This window comes from Dama dama, chromosome 18 (assembly GCF_033118175.1).
Source record: "Dama dama isolate Ldn47 chromosome 18, ASM3311817v1, whole genome shotgun sequence".
NCBI classification, from domain to species: Eukaryota; Metazoa; Chordata; class Mammalia; order Artiodactyla; family Cervidae; genus Dama; species Dama dama.
The window spans coordinates 2,552,012-2,575,931 of NC_083698.1; positions in this window are offsets into that span (position 1 = coordinate 2,552,012).

The window sequence follows — 23,920 nt, forward strand, 5'->3', positions numbered from 1 at the left end:
GTCTCAGGTGGTGGGTACCAGTGTCCTGACTCAGGAGCAACAGGAGTGGGCAGGCCAGGCGTCCTCTGGGCTGAATGAGACTCTCCTGGTTTGCCCTTGTGCCCTGGAGGACCATGCGGGGCCCCGGAAGTGCTACATCTTCTCCCCGCCTTCCAGCTGAACTTCTGTGCCCTGTGCCGATGCGGTCCCTGCCGCAGGCTGGGTGGCAGAAGCCCAAAGCTGGACCTTAAGCCAGGGGTCAGCCTCCTCCTCACTGATATTGTAGTTCCAGGAGGGGAGACTTCTGTCCAGAGGCCCTGGCCTGGGAACAAAGCAAGAAACTCTCCTTTTTTGATCAGGGGCTTGAAGGCAGATGACCTGGTTTCGGAGATCTCAGACCAGAGTGGTCTATCAAACCGCCTTTCCCCTTCTTGCCGAGGTGGAGTGCCCGCAGCGCCGTCTCCTTGGCACAGGGATCTGGGCTCTCCTCGGCGGGTGCAAGCCTCCAGGATGCACAAGGGCTCAGCTTGCACTCAGGGGGCGTGATTTTGACTGTCACAGGACTCCAGGTTCCTGAGGGGTGCTGGGCACTTGAGTGTCTCTGTTTCATGTCATTATCCTGGGGGCCAGGAACGTTTGGCACCAGGACGGCCTCCAGGGCGGCTTGGCGGGAAAGCGCTTCCACAGCCTGGGGGTCACCGTCCGAGGAGGGGCTCCGGTGCCTGGCATCTGCGGAGAGCTCCAGGCTTGACGCCGTACCCAGCGCTCTGTGCGGGGCCGGCCGGGGCCACAGGCTCCGACATGCTCAGGTGGCGGCCCATAGGAGCCAGCAGAGGAGAGGAGGCCCCAAGGAGGGATTCGGCTTCCAGAAGTCCCCAAGGTCGCTCGACCTGCTGCAGGGGAAGCGCTCAGGGCTCTGGTGACCGTTGGCATCTGGATGTAAAGGAAGTGTGCGGCCAAGGGCGCGCGAATAACAGCATCCCACAGCCTGGTGGTGGGTGTGAACAGCGCCCTGGGTCTGGGATGATGTCAGCCAGCCGGCGCAGCCGCAGCCTTGTTGCACTCTACTGTCTGGAGGCGGTGGCTTCTAGCCCCCAATATTCTCATTGCTAGCAAGACTTTGGCTCTGGAGAGAGGGGCTTAGGATCTCTCTCCCCATCCTCTCCGTCTCCGTCAATCTCTCTCTGAACATCTTTATCGTCATATCATTTATATCCCACAGAATTCACCTATTTAAAGTGCAAGGTTCCATGGCTTTTAGTACATTCACAGATAGGTGTACCCACTACCCAGTTAATTTGAAAATACTTTAATTGCTTCAAAAAGATATCCTGTACCCTCTATCACCCACTGGACCATCTCTCGCTCCCCTCAGCCCTAAACAAGCATACATCTATATATATATACACACACATATATATATATAGAGAGAGAGAGAGAGCACACATCTACTTTATATATATATTTGTTGTTGTTGTTCAGTTGCTCAGTCATGCCCGACTCTGTGACCCCATGGACTGCAGCACCGCCAGGCTTCCCTGTCCTTCACCTTCTCCTGGAACTTGTTCAAACTCATGTCCATCGAGTCGGTGATGCCATTCAACCATCTGGTCCTCTGTCGTCCCCTTCTCCTCCTGCCTTCACTCTTTCCCAGCATCAGGGGCTTTTCCAATGAGTCGGCTCTTCACATCAGGTAGCCAATGTATTGGATCATTGGCCCTTCCAATCATCAGCCCTTCCAATGAATAGTAAGGGTTTATTTCCTTTAGGATTGACTGATTTGATCTCCTTGATGTCCAAGGGGAGTCTTCTCCAGCACCACAGTTTAAAAGCAATTCTTCGGTACTCAGCCTTCTCCAGCTGTCTCTATATATAGATTCCCCTATTGTGGACTGTCTTCATAAGAAGGTATTATATAATATATGGTCTTTTGTGATGGAGTCTCTCAATGTGTGATGCCTTTAAGGTCATCCTTGTTCTAGCACAGGTCAGAACTTCATTCCTTTTGATGTTCCGAAATTTTACCAGGATTTGGCTATGTAACGTTGTGATTATCCTTTGCCAGTGGATGAATGTTTGAATTTTTTCCACCTTTATGAATAATGCTCCTGTAAACATTCATGTATAAAATATTGTCTAGACCATTTTTTTCATTTCTCTCATGTATCTACCTAAGATAGAATTGCTGAGTCATATGGTAACTCTGTTTAACTTTTTGAAGTACCACCAAACTGTTCTCAGCATCTATACCATTTTACATCCCCACCAGCAGTCTTGTTTTGTTTTTATACTTGACATTTAAAGGGAGAAAGCAATTCCTGCAATCCAGAAAAACTGCAGATGGAGTACTGACAGAAGGCCATTCTTTTTCATTATCATAAAAAAATAAATATAATTCACATGAATGCTCTTTTAAGAAATAACTAGTTTTGTTTCAGTAAATGGGATGCATGTTTTATTCTTCTAGAATACATGTTAATGTTACTTTCTGCAATTTGCCATTTAAGGAAATGGTGAGACTAAGCTATGATTTATATTTTATCTCTGACAACATTGATTTTATGAAGACTCGAGTAATTTAAGTTTTCATACATTCAAACATAGATATTCTTCTCTTTGGATATTAATGCAATTTCTCTTTTGTCCATTTTTTACTGGTAATCCATGCATGTAGTATATAGTGACTCACTGTTTCAACTAACAATTGTAAAACAAAAAAAATAGTGTTGAAAGGTAGCCAAATAATTGATTATAGTGATCGAGTTTGGAGGTGTAGACATGTTATCCAATAAAAAGGCAGGTGCATTATGTACCCACTAGGCTGGCCAGTAGAGGTACAGGAAGTAGAGTCTAGTAAGTAAGTACCAAACCCAAGACAAGCAACAGTTACTTTCTGGATCTGAAAGGCAAGCAGGTGAATATTGAGGACATGAAAATAAACTTAACGAGGAGGCTTCTGCACGTCAGAGAGGGGCCAACTATTGAGGAAAGTGGATGCTATCAGCCCAGAGGTTCTGGAGAGTGAGATCTATACTTCCCAATCACTGATTCATTTTCATTTCCTCCAGATTCCATAGGTATGTAATGACTCCCCAGTATATAATTTTGAAAACAGAAAGTTTCCATGCTATCATTTTTTTTTTTCTTAATAAGTCATTCCTTTGTAAGGATAGCAATGACTCTTATAGCTAAGAAACCTCTTAAGATGATATCATCATCAGAGTGTACATTTATATAATTGAGTATAGATTTCTTAAAATGTATTTTTCCCCAGTATCCACAAATTTTCCCATATCCTATTTGCAAATAAAGTCCAATGGGTGTCATTTTGGATAGTGGTTAACGACCCTTGGAAAACCCCACTCTTTGTGCTGGAGATTTTCAGATGGCCATGAGAAATGGCCTCTAACTTACATACTGGTAAATCAATATGCTGACTAATTAAAAGTGATGTTCATAAACATTAAATATACTGTTCTTTCTTCTTCTTATGATCCAAAAGATAATGAGTTTCATTTGGTTAGTTGACACTAGAGATTAATGTAGATCAGTGGTCTCCAGTTAGAGGCAACTTTTGCTGCCCCTACCCCATCCCAGGTACATTAAAGAAAGTCTCTAGTTGGGTTGATGGAGTGATCTCAGGATGTCACTTACATCTGATCAGAGGAGGCTCAGGATCCTGCAAAACACCATACTGGGCACAGGACGCCCACAACAAAGTATGATCTGGCCCCAAAGGCCAGTGCCTCTGAGATTGAGAAACACTGCCCTGGAATTTTTCTCTGAGCTGTTTGTTTACCTTTAGATCAAATTATATGTGCAAATAGCTTAAAGAACTAAATTGTTCTGTTTTTGTTGTTGTTGTTCAGTAGCTAAGTTGTGTGTGACTCTTTGTGATCCCAATGGACTGCAGATTGGCCACCCCAAATGCCAGGCTACTTTCTCCTCCACTATCTCCCATAGTTTACGCCAATTCATATACATTGAATCAGTGATGTTATCTAACCATCTCACCCTCTGTCACCCACTTCTCCTCCTGCCTCAACATTTCCCAGCATCAGGGTCTTTTCCAGTGAGTTGGCTCTCAGCATCAGGAGGCCAAAGTGTTGGAGCTTCAACTTCAGCAATCCTTACAATGAATATTCAGGGTTGATTTCCTTTAGGATTGACTGATTTGATCTCCTTGCTGTCCAAGGGACTCTCAAGTGTCTTCTCCAACACCGCAGTTTGAAAGTATCAGTTCTTCAGCGCTCAGCCTTCTTTATAGTCCAGTTCTCACATATTCGTATCTGACTCCTGGAAAAACCACAGTATTGACTGTACATATGAACATTTGTCAGCAAAGAGATGTATCTACTTTTTAATAGGCTGCCTAGGTTTTTCATAGCTTTCCTTCCAAGGAGCAAGCATCTTTTAATTTCATGACTGCAGTCACCATCTGCAGTGATTTTGGAACCCAAGAAAATAAATCTGTCACTGACTGCACTTTTCCCCCCTCTATTTGCCATAAATCATCCTATAATTCTTATTAAAAACATAACACATATGCACACTGCATCTCATGTTTCTCCCCACAGAAATCTGGTTTCATGATTTTCCATTTATGTTTTTATTTTTTCCCCTGTGCACAGCTACTGAAGTGTCAGCAATTCTTGTTCTCCTGCCCTGTTAGCCTGAGTTCTGCCAGCTTTATGTTTGTCTCATATTTGTAGAGCTTTTGTTATGCTTCATGGGTTGATTCCAAATTTATATCACAGTTTTCATTCATTTGGATGTACTTTTTACTTATAGACGGTGGTGATGGTTTAGTCGCTAAGTCATGTCCGACTCCTATGACCCCCATGGACTGCAACCCACCAGGCTCCTCTCTCCATGGGATTCTCCAGGCAAGAGTAGTAGACTGGGTTGCTATTTCTTTCTTCATACTTATAGATATTCTTAAGTAAACTTTTTAAAATAACTCTATTAAAATATAATTGTCACAACACCTCATGTATAATTCATTGGCTTTTAGTACATTCATAAACATGGGAATTTTAATATGTCATAGATGTGGGAATTCTAAAATATTTTATTTAATACACATTTTAGTCTTTTCCTTTCCTCAAAGAGAAACCTCAACTTTTTGGTTCTCACACACTTATCTTCCCAATTCTTAGCCCTGCTGCTGCCCCTGCTGCTAAGTCACTTCAGTCGTGTCCGACTCTGTGCGATCCCATAGACAGCAGCCCACCAGGCTCCCCCGTCCCTGGGATTCTCCAGGCAAGAACACTGGAGTGGGTTGCCATTTCCTTCCCCAATGAAGGAAAATGAAAAGTGAAAGTGAAGTTGCTCAGTTGTGTCTGACTCTTCGCGACCCCATAGACTGCAGCCTACCAGGCTCCTCCGTCCATGGGATTTTCCAGGCAAGAATACTGGAGTGGGTTGCCATTGCCTTCTCCAACTCTTAGCCCTAAGCAACCACTAATCTACTTTCTCTCTTAATCTACTTTCTTTCACAAGGTTCCCTTTAGTGAAATTTCAGATAAATGGAATTGTATAATGTATGGTCTTTTGCGACTGATTTCTTTGACTAGCGTGATGTTTTCAGGGCTATCATGTGTAGCGTGTGTTAGTCTTTCACTCCTTTTTATGACCCAACATTATTTCATAGTATGGGTGAACTGCATCTGTTTATGTTTTTTGTTAGTCGATGGACATTTAAGTCATTTCTACATTTAGCCTGTTACAAGTAATGCTGCTCTAAACACTCAAGTATAAAATTTTGGATGGACAAGTGTTTTCATTTTTCTTGTGCATAAGTATCTAGCAGTAGAATTTCTGGTTCATTTGACAATTCTATAGTCAATCATTTGAGTAACTGCTACACACTTTATCAAAGTGACTGCACCACTTTACAGCCCCACCAGCAAGGTGCGAAGGTTCCAGTGTCCCTGTGACCTCCCCCGCACTGATTATAATCTGACTTTCTTGTTCTACCTATCCTACTCTATGAGAAGCGCTATCTCTTCATGGTTTCAATTTGTACCTCTCTACTTATTAATGGTGTGGAGCATCTTTCTATCCAATTATGGGCCTTTCATATATCTTTCCTGGAGAAATGTTCATTGAAGTTCATTGCCAATTTGTTAAATGGGGTAGTTGTGTCTTTTATTATTGAGTTGTAACAGTTCATTGTATATTCTGGATACAAATTTATTATCAAATATATGATATGCAAATATTTTCTCCCATTCTGTAAATTGTCTATTCAGTTTGTTTGGAACACATTTAAAAATAATAATAAAATCCAATTTGAATCTTTGCCAATGTTAAATATGTAGTTAGATAGATGGATAAGGATAGATGTAACAATTCAGTTCAGCTCAGTTCAGTCACTCAGTCGTATCTGACTTTTTGAGACCCCGTGAACCGCAGTACGCCAGGCCTCCTTGTCCATCATCAACTCCTGGAGTTTACTCAAACCCATGTCCATCAAGTCAGTGATGCCATCCAACTGTCTCATCCTCTGTCATCCCCTTCTCCTCCTGCCTCCAATCCTTCCCAGCATCAGGGTCTTTTCAAATAAGTCAGCTTTTTGCATCAGGTGGCCAAAGTATTGGAGTTTCAGCTTCAACATCAGTCCTTCCAATGAATATTCAGGACTGATCTCCTTTAGGATGGACTGCCTGGACCTCCTTGCAGTCCAAGGGACTCTCAAGAGTCTTCTACAACACCACAGTTCATAAGCACCAATGATTCGGCACTCAGCTTTCTTTATAGTCCAACTGTCACATCCATACATGACTACTGGAAAAACCATAGCGTTTAATAGACAGAACTTTCTTGGCAAAGTAATGTCTCTGCTTTTTAATACATTGTCTAGGTTGATCAAAACTTGATTCCAAAGAGTAAGCATCTTTTAATTCCATGGCTGCAGTCACCATCTGCAGTGATTTTGGAGCCCCCTCCCCCAAAATAAAGTCTGTCTCTGTTTCCATTGTTTCCCCATCTATTTGCCATGAAGTGATGGGACCAGATGCCATGATCTTAGTTTTCTGAATGTTGAGTTTTAAGTCAACTTTTTCACTCTCCTCTTTCACTTTAAGATAATTTTTAGTTCTTCCTCACTTTCTGCCATAAGGGTGGTGTCATCTGCATATCTGAGGATATTTCTCCCAGCAACCTTGATTCCAGTGGCTATTCATCCAGCTCGGAATCTCACGTGATGTACTCTCCATATAAGTTAAATACGTAGAGTGACAATACACAGCCTTGACATACTCATTTCTCGATTTGGAGCCAGTCGGTTGTTCCATGTCCAGTTCTAACTGTTGTTCTTGACCTGCATACAGATTTCTCAGGAGGCATGTCATGTGATATGGTATTCCCATCTCTTGAAGAATTTTTCAGTTTGTTTTGATGCGCACAGTCAAAGGCTTTGGCATAATCCATAAAGCAGAAGTAGATATTTTTCTACAACTTTCTTGCTTTTTCGATGATCCATTGGATATTGGCAATTTAATCCCTTGTTCCTCTGCCTTTTCTAAATGCAGCTTGAACATCTTGAAGTTCATGGTTCACATACTGTTGAAGCCTGGCTTGGAGCATTTGGAGCATTACTTTGCTAGAATGTGAAATGAGTACGATGGTGCGGTAGTTTGAACATTCTTTGTCATTGCCTTTCTTTGGGATTAGAATGAAAACTGACACTTTCCAGTCCTATGGCCACTGCTGAATTTTTCAAATTTGCTGGCATATTGAGTGCAGCACTTTCACAGCATCCTCTCTTAGGATTTGAAATAGCTCAACTGGAATTCCATCACCTCTACTAACTTTGTTCATAGTGATGCTTCCTAAGGCCCACTTGACTTCACTTTGCTGGATGTCTGATTCTAGGTGAGTGATCACACCATCGTGGTTATCTGGGTCATGAAGATCTTTCTTGTATAGTTCTTCTGTGTCTTCTTGCCACCTCTCCTGCTTCTGTTAGGTCCGTACCAATTCTATCCTTTATTGAGCCCATCTTTGCATGAAATGCTGCCTTGGTATAGAGAACCATGTGATTTTCTTGAAGAGATCTCTAGTCTTTCCCATTCTATTGTTTTCTTCTATTTCTTTGCATTGATCAGTGATCAAGGATATATGGAGATATATAGATGTAACAATTCAGCAACAAAGTAATTTTAATGTAGTTTTATAGAGAAAGGGCTCCACAAGGGCCATGGTCATAATGCATTCCTATTTCTTATGTAGACTTAATTATTTTGTTTTTGTTGTTGTTTTATTCTTTTAATTTTTGTTTTCGTTTATTTGTTTCTTTTTTTTTTTTTTTGAGTTGTAGTGAAATGAAGTTCAGAATTATCTCCCTGGTAGGTTATTGGTCATTTAAAAGGTCATTTAAAAGGGAAACTTCAGAATTTTATATCTATCCAAACTTCACTATTTTAAGGAAGATTGGAGGAATGTGCCCACTGGTTGAGCAACTGTGAATAAATATATTTAATCATTCAAAATGTTGTCATAGAATGGCCTGCAATCCTTTTCATTTGTTCACTTTGGGATTTCTCTGTATTTTATGTCATATATATTTTATATATATAATATAATATAATCTATATAATATATATTATATATATATATATATGAAGGTTGTCATAGAATTGAATAGAATTATGGAATTATAGATAGAATTATATATAGGGAGACAATTATATATATTATTATAGTAGATAATATTATATTATTATAATTTAATTAAGTATATTTTAATTCTGTTCTAATAATAGAATTATATATATAGATATATATAGAGAGATATAGATAGATATAGATAAATATATATGTAATATAATATAATCGATATATTATACTATATATTATATAGTATAATATATATTACAGAATATATAATATTAATATGATATATATTATATAATAATATATAACATATGATAATATATAATGATATAATATATAATATATTAAAATATAGAAATAATATAGAAATATAACATAAAATATGATATATATACATCATATATTATATATATTATATATATCATATATTACTATGTCATCTTATAGCAATTATATAATATATTAATATATTATATAATGCTCAATACATTAATATATTAATATTATATGTATATTATATATTATATAATAATGTTATATATTAATTTTATTATATATGATTGTATTATATAATTAATATATATTATTTACATTATTATATTAATATTTTATAATACATAATATATTATAATATACAATGTATTATATTATATATAGTATTTTGTATATAATATATTATAGAATATATATAAAATATATAGAAAATTGATGGTGATGGATCATGAAATACACACACACAGAAACACACACAGTGTCAGTGGAGTTGAAATATATATATATGTATAATATATGGTATATTTTATTATATATATTATAACATATAATACAATTTATTATAATATGCTATATATAATATATATTATGTAGTATATATAATTATACAGTATATATGTAATTTTATATATATATTTCACCTCCACTGTGTTCATGTGTGTATATTTCATGATTCATCACCATCAATTTTCTATTTCTAGGAGTTCCTTAAAAATACATGCCCACTGAAAATGCTCTATTTCATCTTTTTATGTAACAGTCATATACTAGTATACTAGTTTTTTTTAAATTTCTTTTTTCTTATTTTCAGAGAATTAAGATCAATACATGTTTAGTTCTTGTAGCTTTGAAAACATATGTTTTTTTTTTTTAACTTTGCATTTCAGTTGTTTACAGTATTACAATACTTTGAAGGGCTAGTGATTCTCAGATTTGAATATGTAGTATTAGAATCACCTAGAGGATTGCTAAACAAAGATTGCTGGGCCCCATCCCTAATAAGTCTGGATAACTCTCAACATTTTATTGTAGCTTATAATATATAAATATACAATCTATAAATATAAATAATTTATAATACAACATTTATAACCCTTTCCCTCGTGATACAGCAAGGGACCTGCCCTTGGACCATACTTTGAGAACCACTGCTATAGACTTCATTGTGAATGTACCTGATGTTAGGATCTTGAACTTGTTGGAGTTAAACTTGAATTAGATATTGAAGGGAAAGTAGACAATCTTCTGGTCTAGGTTATAGTGAGCATCATTTCCTTCATTTGGGAAAATTGCATATTTTAGGAGCATTTCTCAATATTCAGTGTTTATTCAAATCAACCAGAGATGTTGCTAAAATGCAGAGTTTGTTTCAGTAGGTCTGAGGCGTGGCTCTGACTTCTAAGTTTCCTAACAGATCACAAGCTATTCTGTAGAGTGTGATCATGGCAACACCCTGGGTGTTCATTATATTGCAGACTCTCAGGCATTACGCTAGGTGGATTCTATCAATATCTGCATGGTAACAGGTGTATTTTTACAGTAGGAGAGGCACATTAGATGAATATCCAAAGTTCTCAACCCTAAGTGCACATGAGAATAAGGTATAACGCCAATGTCTTGCTGTTCAGTTTTAAATGCTCCGGAGAGGGCTCTGTGAGTGTTTAATGTGTATGTTTAAAATCCTTCTAGTGGCTTGGATTGTAGCTGCGGTTGAAGATGACTGGACCAGCTGGTCTCTGACTTTTGAGCATAGCCTGCTAAGGACACTGTCATCCTATTTCCTGGCCAGTGCGGATTTATCTGACAAGGTTGACAATGCTACTGCTTCCTTCTGTCCTGCTCCATTTTCACCTGATCAGGGTTCTCTCTGTTAGAGACTGCATTCTCCAACAGAAAGTAACATCCGTGTGCTCCTTTACCATCCGATGTGACTGAATGTCAGAAACGTAGGATAATTCATACATTAAATCCATATCACCAGACTACAAAGCCAGCACTGAGTATAGTAGGTGGAATATGCATTCACACTTAGTAAATGCTTATTGAAAAAATACCTTTTGCAGTCTAGAAAGGTTCACCTGTTTTCTTCCACTCATGTACTGCACTTCTATAAGGAAGTTCTTGTTTATACGTATGCTTCTGGAAAGTGTTCTAGAATGTAATTTCATGCCACTGTGTTGTTTTGTTTGTTTATCTGAGCTCATATTCTGTATTGGTTCATTTGTTAAATATGTGTGGAACAAAATGTCTGCTTGCTAATGTCCAGTCCAAATATAATTCTATAATCAAAATTTGCAAGCCATAAAATGAAAACACAGGTGACATTTAAAGCTGAGCTATTTCTTCAGGAAAACGAAAGTTTTAAGGGTGAAAGATATGTCTCTCAGGTGCTGCTGTACAGAACATCTTACCTGCCAGGGATGCTCAACGTTTGTTAAATGAGAAACTTGGCACAAGGTTCCATAAGTTAGAATTTTGATCAACTCATTGCAAGTGACTACAGATGATGGGGTGTGTAGCAAGAGATGATACACACAGCCCAGTGAACTGCTGCTAGTTATGTTCCTGTAACTCTCCTAGATCCATAATTCAGAGTATCACAGCTTGCATAAGATTCAAGACAGAAAACATCAGACAGAAAACAGTAATTACAAAGACATAATGAAAGGATGATTTTCAGAGAAGGCTCTTTGGTGTACTGGATGTCACAGTAGGAAACACATTTTTGCAGCTTTTAAGAAAGATGAGCACCACAGGTATTGGCATTGTAGTGCATGCTGTCCAGCAGCCAGGTCTTATTTTATTAGCATCATTTCAGATAGTGTTGGATTCAGCTGAAATTGGAACGTCATACTAAAATGTATTAAACATAATCTAAATCAAGATGCTTAACCATCATAAAACATGCGTATTTTTTGTTGACTTGTCTACTGATAGGCATCCTCACAAATAAAATTTGATATGAAATAAGTAAAATACATGAAGAAATGGAATAATCCCACCAGGGAATCAGCAGGACTTCGCCTGGATCACATTTATTATATCAACATGGTCGTATCGACTAAAAAGCTGGTGAAATTTCATAGGTTAAATGATGTCAAAACGTGAAGGTTCAGTAATTTATGGCAGATGATGTTTGGTCATCTTCAGTGTAATGACAGCAAAGACAAGCAACAGAACCAATGTATGCCAAGGTTCATTGGTTTATGGTTGTAAACTATATACAACATATTAACGGAGTACCTGATTAAAATGTTCAAATGTGGCTGTGTTGATTTACCTTATTGCAACTTCTCCTGAATATCAAAGTACTGAATACTATATTCTTTGCTGAAAATAATCATTCAGTAATCTAGTGCAATGTCATTTGCTGGAAGCTGATTGATCAAGGTTTGTTGACTAAGCCAGATTTATTGGAGATGAAGTTGTATTTCACATGCAAATTCATGATTAGTTTTTCTTTCAAATTCATTTTTGTACTAATTATTGTATATTTATCTGCAGATCAGTTATTCGAATGATGACTATAAGTTATTTTTATTGTCCCAACGGAAAGAGCAATATGTTTATCAACAGAAATAGCAATATGCTTATTCTGCATTCATTTTTAAGGTAATGAGGGGCATTCCCTGATGGTCCAGTTGTTAGACTCTGTGCTTTTGCTGGCAAGACCAGTGAACTAAGATCCCCAAACTGCCCAGCAACCAAAAAAACAAAGAAAATGATTAGAGACACATTTTATAAATTCTGGAAGATATGTAGTGAGGATGTCTGATTCTTGATCCAAAAACAAATAAAATTGTAGCTATAACTTACAATATAGTTTTTATTAAAGCTATTTGGGTCTGAATTGTTCCTTGAAAGTTCCTGAGTTTTCCTTTTATTAAAATGTGTTTTAACCAAATTCTTATGTTTTGAATAAATTAAAATGTCTTATACACATTTTAAGAAAACCTACAAAAAAGTATAAAAAATGTTTTCTAAGTATTAATATGCTATTTATTACTTTTTTAAGTCAGATGTTTTTTAAATATTTCTTTTCTCCTAAAAATATTGTTTCACAAATTACACTGTTGAGCACATTGAATGAAATTTCAAGAATTCTACAAAAAGTTGGATGGGTGATGTATTCAGAAAATATAGATTCAGTCTTCAAGATGTCAAAAAAGTCAATACTATAAAAGATAGACTGATAAGTTTATCTTTATTAATTGTATGTATAAAAAATAAAATATTATCAGAAAATAATTTCAGTTTGCTGACATAAGGTATGCTAATATAAAGTCTATATGGGTCATAGCATGCTAGCTAAGAAAAAAGTAGACTCATCCTGTTAATATCTGGATTTCAGGAGGACATTTGACAAAATACTTCTGTGGCAAGGTCCTCTTATGTTAAAGGCAAGATCACTTTAAAACTACTTGTCTTTTTAATAAAATTTAGTCTGTACATTAGATACAAATCCAGATATTGCAAAAGCAAACAAACATAGAAACACAAAACAAAACACATAGAAACACTACTCAGAAATGCAAAGGAAAGATCTATCAGTGCATACAACAGCATGGGGAGATATCAGTCTCATAGAGAGAAAGAAGTGAAGTGATGTCGCTCAGTTGTGTCTGACTCTTTGCAACCCCATGGACTGTAGCCTACCAGTCTCCTGGACAACTGCTCCGTCCATGGGATTTTCCAGGCAAGAATAGTGGACTGGGTTGCCATTTCCTTCTCCAGGAGATCTGCTCGACCCAGGGATCGAACCCAGGTCTCCCATATTGTAGGCAGACGCTTTACCATCTGAGCCACCATGGAAGCCCTTGGTGGCTCAGTGAGCGATAAAGTGAAACAGGCCTGACCAAACGAGCATATATTGTATGATGCAATTTATAAAATTTAAAAAAAAAAGCTAAACTATAATGACAGAAAGATCAGTTGTGCCTCAGGATGAAGGCAGGGGTAGGGAAAGGCAGGGGAGTGGTATTAAATTCAAGGCTTAAATACGTGCAATTTTTTCAGTGTAATTTTTATGTTGTTGTTGTTGGGACACTAAGCTATGTCTGACTCTCTGCGAACTTGTGCACTGAAGCATGCCAGCCTCTTCTCTCCTCCACTATCTTCTGCAGTTTGCTCATTTATTTTTAATACCTCAAGGTATTTTAGAAAACACTACAAGATGAAATAATGAAAAATTTGGCACCAATGCAAAATAGTGAAGCAATATAGCTTATCAAAAACAAAACATCGTAGGAATGTTATCAGACAGTTAAGGTGGTATAAGTAGGAATCAAGAATCTTGCTATATGGCAGAAACTGATGGGCCTTAAGGTCCTTACTGATGCCAATAAGTCATGTCTGTGATTAATGAGAACAAAAGGTAATTGGGCAATTGGACTTTGGAAACCCTGACACAGAAGGTTTGCAGAAGATGAATGGAAATTTGAACCATTTGCATACATGACGAAAGTCATCCTAGATGAATGCTGAGCTAAAGTCAGCCACATGGAAATACACATGGAAATAAATTAGACTAGTGGTTTAGAGATGGAGAATGAGATAGTAAGAAAAATCTTATTCATAGGATAAGTCCTGAGTCTTAGATAAAATTATCTTGATAAATATCCATGTTTCAATCAAACATGCAAAACATGCTGCAAACATGCTTCCATAAACCACCACACTTGTGGATGTCCAGTCTTCTTTACCTCATAAAAGCATTCCAGTTGTAGTAGATAGGGTCACTCCATGCCACTGCTCTTAGAATTTAAACAGTGTTGTATTAGGGTCCATAGTAGGCATCATAGTTTTCAGTGCAGGAGACAAAGGCCAGACAGACAAACTACGAGTGAAAATAGGTGTAAGAAAGTAAGCCACATGTGTGAAAACGTTTCAGTCTCTCCTTTGCTATATGAAACATGGCAACGCAATTGGGAGGGAAACTGTACCTGACGCACCTTCTGTATCATCAAGACAAAGGACACTGGATCCCAAACCCCACAAAAATGCTACTCCTCATCCGTCCCCATCAGCTGTTAAGTAAAATGGGGTCAAAATGTACACCTAACATCTGAATGGCAAGAGAAGCTTAATATGAAAGTTTATGTTAAATCTATCAATGTTTAAATGATGACACTATTTTATTGCAGATACTTCTTTTTTATTTTATAGCATTTTTCACATTTTAAATAGGTGATCTTCTTTCTGTAATAAAGTGAGGTTGTTCTGTTTCCTTTATATGCTTCCTACTTGAGAGAAAAAGATGCTTTCCTACATTGTGGGGTTTTATCCACTTAAAATTTTGGTAAAGAAGAGTTTGTGTTATAGGACTCTAAATTTATACTTGTTTATCCAGGTAAAAAGCCAACTGAAGCCTCATTTATTTAATAACACATCTTAATTTTCACTGGATTTAATGCTACCATATTTTAAAAGACATTTATTTCTGTGCTGGTCTTTAGCAAGCTGTTATATTCAGTGTATTATATTACTTGGCCCTGGGAGTCCTTCACTCTTTTAATTACCATCATGCTAGAACTGTTGTCATCTTTTCTTTAATGTAAATTTGATATCATTGTTCTTCCACAACGTTGTCCTGGGTATTCTTGACCATTTAGTCCTCAGTAATTACCGTAACATCATTTTGTCAAAACAATGATAAAAGACCTGCTGGAATGATGGCTAAGGTTTCATTCAACCTGCAGATGAATGGACAAAGCGCTGCCCTTCTTGGGACAGATCTTTTTACACATGAACCTGCCATAGTCATCTAATGCAATTCCTCTTTAAAGCCTTCCAATGTCTTATAATTCCTTCATGAAAAACTTTCATACCTTGTGTTAGATTTATTTCCATGCTTTGTAATTTGCTTTTATCATGAATTTATCATTTAAAAATGTGTATATATATTTTACCAGTATTCTTGTTTATAGGAATACTACTGATTTCTATAAGACCTTGTATTCAGCAACATTGGTAAACTGAGTTCTAAAAATTAGCCTGTGGAGTCTGTTGGATTTTCTCTATGTATAGTCAAATTGTCTCCAAATAATGAAAATTATTTTTATTTCTACTCAACCTATCTGCTCTGCATTTTTCATAATTTCCTATAGTGTTTGTTCCTTAGTACTTCTAGTAAAATGTTCAATTATTGCAGTGAAAGCAGGCATCATTTTATGTTTCTAACAAAAATAATTATTTTTAAGTTTTATTATTAAATAATGCATTTGCTCTACCTTGGGAAACATATATCACATTAGCAATGATGTTCCCAGTTTTCCAGGAGTATTTGGTAAATATATGCTTAATTTTATACTGTTTGTTTTGGTAAAGAAGAGGTTAATATATTTATAAAAACTTATATATTTATAAATATATAATATTATAGTATATAATATATATATTCATATCATATATATATAGTATATAATATATATGTTTCTAGTATATAGTATATAGTATATAATATATATATTATATAGTATATAATATATATTTATATATACAGTATATAATATACATTTATATCATATATAAATATATTATTATATATTTATATTATATTATATATAAATATATTATATTTATAAAAACATATATATTTATAAAAACTTAATATATTAATATATTTTTCAGAGTTAAGCATAATTGTGTTGCTATGCTAATGCTAAATTATATTCTTGTGATAACTAGTATTTTATCACTGAATTGTTTGTTTATTAACTCATTGTCATATTGATGTTTTATCTGAGATATTTGTAGTTTGTAAGATAAAAATTGACTTAGTTTTTCTTTATTTTATTATCCTTAAAATGTTTGGTGTCAATGTTATAGTAGTATAATAAAATGATTCAGAGGGCCTACATTCTTTTTCCAGTTTCTGAAACATATTAAAAAGTTGAATATCTCAAAATTTGAATCAAATTAAAAAACAGATATAAATGCATTCATATTTTCTATATCTTGTGTAAATATATTTAGTTCTTTATACTTTTATAGAACAATATTTATCTATAATTTTAATTTAGTGGTACTTTATGGTTTATAGCATTTTAGTATGACTTTAAATATTTCATTTATAATTGTACAGAGTTTTTCATTCTCTAACTTGATCTTGTATGGATTGTTTAATTTTATTCTACCAGATTTTAATAAGATTAAATTATGTTTAAAAAGTTTTTAATTGAAATATAGTTGATTTACAGTATTGCATCAATTGCAGTTGTATAGCAAACTGAATCAGTAATATATATTTTTGAGATTATTTTCCATTGTAAATTATTATAAAATATTGACTATAGCTCCCTATTCTATACAGTAAATCCTTGTTGTTTATCCATTTTATGTATAGTAATTTGTATGATTAAGTTGTTTTAAAGTGTTATCAAAGCTTAGCATTTGGTTTTGATCTTTTATTTTCTATTTTATTGATTCACCATTCTGAATTTCTATATTCAACTTTATGTGTGCTTAGTTCACTTCCTAAGATTTTAGTTTTATTGTTAACCAATTTTCTTCTTCCTTTATATGCATTTTTAATCTATTTATTCCTTACATACAATTTATCTAAAAATCTACAATATATTATTATATAAACATATATGGATATTTATACACTTTTTACTGGAGAAGGAAATGGCAACCCACTCCAGTAATCTTGCCTAGAGAATTCCAGGAACAGAGGAGACTGGCAGGTTACAGTCCATGGGGTTGGAGTCAGGCATGACTGAGCAACTATCACTCACATATGCTTTTTAAACTTTTCATGATTGCCAACTCTAAAAAGAGACTGATCCATATTACAAAATGATTCTCATTTTTCTTTATCATAAATCCCTTCCTATAAGCTTTCACAGTCTCCAATATCAGACCATCTTACACTCTATTTTTCTTGATTTGTACAGCAAGCATTATATATTCCTTTCTCCTTTAATATTTCAAACATAAGACCACATGAATCTTATTTTATGCATTCTGTGAACCAGTATCTATGGTCCTTTCCATCCCTTCCAGTGCCTGGTGTTACTGTTCCAATCCTCCTAAAAGTTGATGTGCCTCTCATTTTAGAGGTGAGTCAGATCTTTTAAAACAAGTACATTTCACTTTAAAAATATACGAGAGCAAACGAAGTTTAACCAAATAGTGGGATACAAGATACATCACCCATCTTAACTTGCTGTGGATGTGAAATGAGCATTTACCAAACTGATTTCTTATTGCCTCTTTCTGAAGTTTTATTTGTTGGTAACCTAAGGCGATACGCTTGCTGGTGTTTTTATTACTTCAATCAACAACATGTTTCATTACACATTATGTGTCTCAAATGGAATCTCGGATCTGGAGCTTAGCTGCAGTTGGGGCCAGGCCCCCTGACAGCCTCCTGGAAGGTCTGGTCCTGGGATGTGGGTGGGCTCTCAAGGATCAGCAGTGTCACTGTTGTCTTGGGTAGTTTTACATTTTCATACAAGCTGCAGAGATTTGTGGAAGCATCCCAAACAATTAGACAGAGCAATGGACTGGGTGTTTTCCCTCTCACTTCTGTAAATAAGAAACCTCATCTGGGGGGGGACGGGGAGCGGGGCATGCCACCCCGATGTGGGCTTCTTTCCCAGACCTGAAAGGTGGTTGACAAGGGGCTCCTCCAGCTCTGTACAAGGTTCAGAGGGACTCTACGTAATGCTAACACATGACATTTTTACTGAATCAAACCCTGATGATTGCATTTGCAATTTAATTAAGGCAGCCTTATTTTTAGAGTTTGCATTGAAAGCCTTGGAGGAAAAGAAGCAAAGGCTTCCTCTCACCACCCCAGAAAGAGACAACAAATCAAAGTCTGAAAATTACTAAGAGAAGGGCAGATAGGTAAATGATCCTAGAATTAAATATAGCAGCAAATTTCACTCTGATCTATGCTATTTAGAGGAAGGGTGACATTACTTTTTTCATGTTTACTTTTTCAGAGTCCCTAGAAGGCAGAACGCAGCTTCTTTTCAACCCTGGGCAGTTTGGTAGGTATGAATCTAACACCACATGGAAGAGAGGGAAACTTGCTCCTTGTTGCAGAAGGTCTTCCTTACCCTGTTTAGAAGCTGACACCTTATTCTACTGTTTATCTTCCTTTGACTTGGCAAAATCTCCTTGAGACTCCAATAGATTTTTCATACAAATACTTTTTTTTTTTTTCAATTTTAAAAACTACGCTTTATAAAACACAAGTCTTGTCCTTTTTAAGAAGCAATTTATCAAATCAGAGAAAAGGTTTGTACAGAGATCATTTCTGGCAGTCTTGCAATTAAAACAACTACACACAGCCTGTTCTTCTGATTAATTGTCTAAAATATCTAAGTTAGTTACTTGAGGTCTCTTGGTTGGAAAGTATAAATGAATATATATTTCCACACGATACCAATATACTATATTCAGTTTGTGTGGCTGATTTGCCAATTGGAAAGAAAGGCATCAATGCACACTCACAGTCCTTTGGTCTCCAATCCTTGCTTCATCCTGTTGATGGAGATGAATGCCAGTCTCTAAATTGAGTTTCTAATTTCAAGGATTCCCTGATAGCATAGATGATAAAGAACCCACCTGCCAATACAGGAGACAGGGTATCACTCCCTGGATTTGTAAGATCTCCTAGAGAAGGAAATGCCAACCCACTCTAATACTCTTGCCTGGGAAATTCCATGGACAAAGGAGCCTTGTGGACTACATTCCATGGAGTCACAAAGTGTTGTTTATGACTTAGGAACTAAACAAGAGAAAACAACTGTTCCATTTCGGGTTTCTAGAATCTGTTAGCCTATTAAATATCTATGGTGATAAAATAACCTGTCCCACTGGGCATGATTTAGATTAATATAATACTTTCACAATGACAAGTGTGACATGGATTTAAGGAAAAGCTTTTGAAAAGTTTGTTTTAGTTCAGTTCAGTCACTCAGTCATGTCTGACTCTTTGAGACCCTGTGAACTGCAGCACGCCAGGCCTCCCTGTCCATCACCAACTCCCAAAGTCCACCCAAACTCATGTCCATTAAATCGATGATGCCATCCAACCATCTCATCCCCTGTCGTCCACTTCTCCTGCTGCCTTCAATCTTTCCCAGCATCAGGGTCTTTTCAAATGGGTCAGCTCTTCACATGAAGTGGCCAAAGTATTGGAGTTTCAGCTTTAGCATCAGTCCTTCCAATGAACACCCAGGACTGATCTCCTTTAGGATGGACTGGGTGGATCTCCTTGCAGTCCAAGGGACTCTCAAAAGTCTTCTCCAACACCAAAGTTCAAAAGCATCAATTCTTCTATGCTCAGCTTTCTTTATACTCTAACTCTCATATCCATACATGACTACTGGAAAAACCATAGCCTTGATTAGATGGATCTTGTTGACAAAGTAATGTCTCTGCTTTTTAATATGCTATCTAGGTTGGTCATAACTTTCCTTCCAGGGAGCAAGTGTCTTTTAATTTCATGGGTGCAATCATCATCTGCAGTGATTTTGGAGCCCAGAAAAATAAAGTCAGCCACTGTTTCCACTGTTTTCCCATCTATTTGCCGTGAAGTGATGGGACCAGATGCCGTGATCTTGGTTTTCTGAATGTTGAGCTTTAAGCCAACTTTTTCACTCTCCTGTTCAACTTTCATCAGGAGGCTCTTTAGTTCTTCACTTTCTGTCGTAAGGGTGGTGTCATCTGCATATCTGAGCTTATTGATATTTCTCCAAGCAATCTTGATTCCAGCTTGTGCTTCTTCCAGCCAAGCATGTCCCATGATGTGCTCTGCATATAAGTTAAATAAACAGAGTGACAATATTCAGCCTTGACATACTCCTTTCCCTATTTGGAACTAGTCTGTTGTTCCATGTCCAGTTCTAACTATTGCTTCCTGACCTGCATACAGGTTTCTCAAGAGGCAGGTCAGGTGGTCTGGTATTCCCATCTCTTTCAGAATTTTCCAGTTTATGGTGATCCACACAGTCAAAGGCTTTGTCATAGTCAGTAAAGCATAAATATATGTTTTTTTTTCGGCTGGAATTCTCTTGCTTTTTTGATGATCCAACTAATGTTGGCTATCTGATCTCTAGCTCCTCTGCCTTTTCTCAAACAAGCTTGAATATCTGAAAGTTCACAGTTCACATATTGCTGAAGCCTGGCTTGGAGAATTTTCAGCATTACTTTACTTGCATGCAAGATGAGTGCGGTAGTTAAAACATTCTTTGGCATTGTCTTTCTTTGGGATTGGAATGAAAACTGACCTTTTCCAGTCCTGTGGCCACTGCTGAGTTTTCCAAATTTTCTGGCATATTGAGTGCAGCCCTTTCACAGCATCCTCTCTTAAGATTTGAAATAGCTCAACTGGAATTCCATCACCTCCACTAGCTTTGTTCATAGTGATGCTTTCTAAGGCCCACTTGACTTCACATTCCAGAATGTCTGGGTCTAGGTGAGTGATCACACCATCGTGATTATCTGGGTTGTGAAGATCTTTTTTGTACAGTTCTTCTGTGTATTCTTGCCACCTCTTCTTAATATCTTCTGCTTCTCTTCAGTCCATACCATTTCTGTCCTTTATTGAGCCCATCTTTGCATGAAATGTTCCCTTGGCATCTCTAATTTTCTTGAAGAGTTCTCTTGTCTTTCCCATTTTATTGTATTCCTCTATTTCTTTGCATTGATTGCTGAGGAATGCTTTCTTATCTCTCCTTGCTCTTCTTTGGAACTCTGCATTCAGATGGGTATATCTTTCCTTTTCTCCTTTGCTTTTTGCTTCTCCTCTTTTCACAGTTATTTGGAAGACCTCCTCAGACAACCATTTTGCCTTTTTGCATTTCTTTCTTGGGGATGGTCTTGATCCCTGTCTCCTGTACAATGCCATGAACCTCTGTCCATAGTTCATCAGGCACTCTATCAGATCTAGTCCCTTAAATCTATTTCTCACTTCCACTGTATAATCAAAAGGGATTTGATTTAGGTCATACCTGAATTGTCTAGTGGTTTGCCCTATTTTCTTCAATTTAAGTCTGAATTTGGCAATAATGAGTTCATGATCTGAGCCACAGTCAGCTCCCAGTCATGTTTTTGCTGACTGTATAGAGCTTCTCCATGTTTTGCTGCAAAGAAAGTAATCAATCTGATTTTGGTGTTGGCCATCTGTTGATGCCCATGTGTAGAGTCTTGTGTTGTTGGAAGAGGGTGTTAGCTATGACCAGTGCGTTCTCTTGGTAAAACTCTATTCACCTTTGCCCTGTTTCATTCCTTACTCCAAGGCCAAATTTGCCTGTTACTCCAGGTGTTTCTTGACTTTTTACTTTTGCATTCCAGTCCCCTATAATGAAAAGGACATCTTTTTTGGGTGTTAATTCTAAAAGGTCTTATAAGTCTTCATAGAACCATTCAGCTTCAGCTTCTTTAGCATGTCGGGGCACAGACTTGGATTAATTACCATGATATTGAATGGTTTGCCTTGGAATCAAACAGAAATCATTCTGTCATTTTTGAGACTGCATCTAAGTACTGCAATTCGGACTCTTTTGTTGACTGTGATGGCTACTCCATTTCTTCTAAGGGATTCCTGCCCACAGTAGTAGATATAATGGTCATCAGAGTTAAATTCACCCTTTCCAGTCCATTTTAGTCAATTCCAGTCCATTCTCAGTCAAATTTGAGTTTACGTGAAGTCTAAGCTGGAATGTGTGGCAGGAGGCAGGTAGAAAATAATTTATTTAACAGGAATTCTTACAATGTGCTGGGCACCTCCACTAGTGATGCAGTGATGGGCAAAACCAACTTATGCTCTGAAGGACATTCCAGAGAGACTGCTGAAAATATAGAAACTTGTCCATAGTGGAAAAAAAGTTGTTACTGAATCTGTGCCAAAGTGAAACTTAGAGCCAGATTTTAATGCACTTCCTTAATTCAATTACATTATTATGTCTCAAATCAAAGCCAGACTGCTGTATGGTCCATGGTACATGCCAATAAGACAAAGTACAACTAAAGCATACCCCTACCCATTCTCAGCTCCCTCTGTGTGGATGGCATCGTCAAATATGCAGGTGGGCACACTATGGAAGAGGTATTTTCTTTGATATTCTCTTGACTCTTCTTGCCCCACATCATTTCTACCCCTTTTTATCTCCTAATACTCAGTCTTCTTTTTCTGATATGTGTTTATAGTACTTCTCTCCATTTCAACCTCATTTCCTGACATTAAGGCACCATCCTTTTCCCCTTGGACTTCTTTTATAACGTTTGCCGTAGATGGAGATCCATGCTCCATTTTTTGATTGCACAATTCTCTTAGAAATCATCCTTGCGTTTATAGAGTTTGCTGATGATATGAGTCCTGCCTTCCCTTTAGGAGAATTCAGTACTGTGTTTTCCATTTCAGACTCTTTGTATTTCAGATACATGAATTCAGACTCTTTGCACTTCAGATACATGAGTGTTAGCTGAGCTCTACCAATCAGACATGAAGGAAGATTTGAAATTTCAGTTCAAAAGCAAGGGATATGGAGATAAAAGGATATCCTGGAATCATCTCTATCATAGCAGGACACAGGAATATGCAACTTTCAGGGTCAAGAGTGTGGAAGGGGTTCCTGGCAGTAGAACCAGATGCCCAGCTGAACTGAGAGGTGGCTGCAGTGATGTTCCTACTGAACAAGTCCCTTGGATAGTTATTGCTCCATGTTGAGATATGGGGAGAAACTGAAGGGAAACATAGAAATATTTACGGCAACTTGACATAAGCACAATATACAAGGGCTTGATTAATTAAGCAGGATCCTAACCGGGATTTTCTCAAATTCACAAGATAAGCTGCATGGGGTGAGGGCTGTAGACAAACCATGCTTTGTAGAACCATATTGAACATGTGTTAACATTTTAAGGTTAAGTTTTTAAACTGTGACTGAGAAATGGCTTACAATCTGAGAAAATGTGTGTGTGATTAGTCAAAGTGAGATCTTTAGGAGTGCAATGTTTCAAAAGATGGGTCATAATTGTTCCACATTTTACAAGAATAATCAGTGAATAAGGTGATGATCTGGGTATC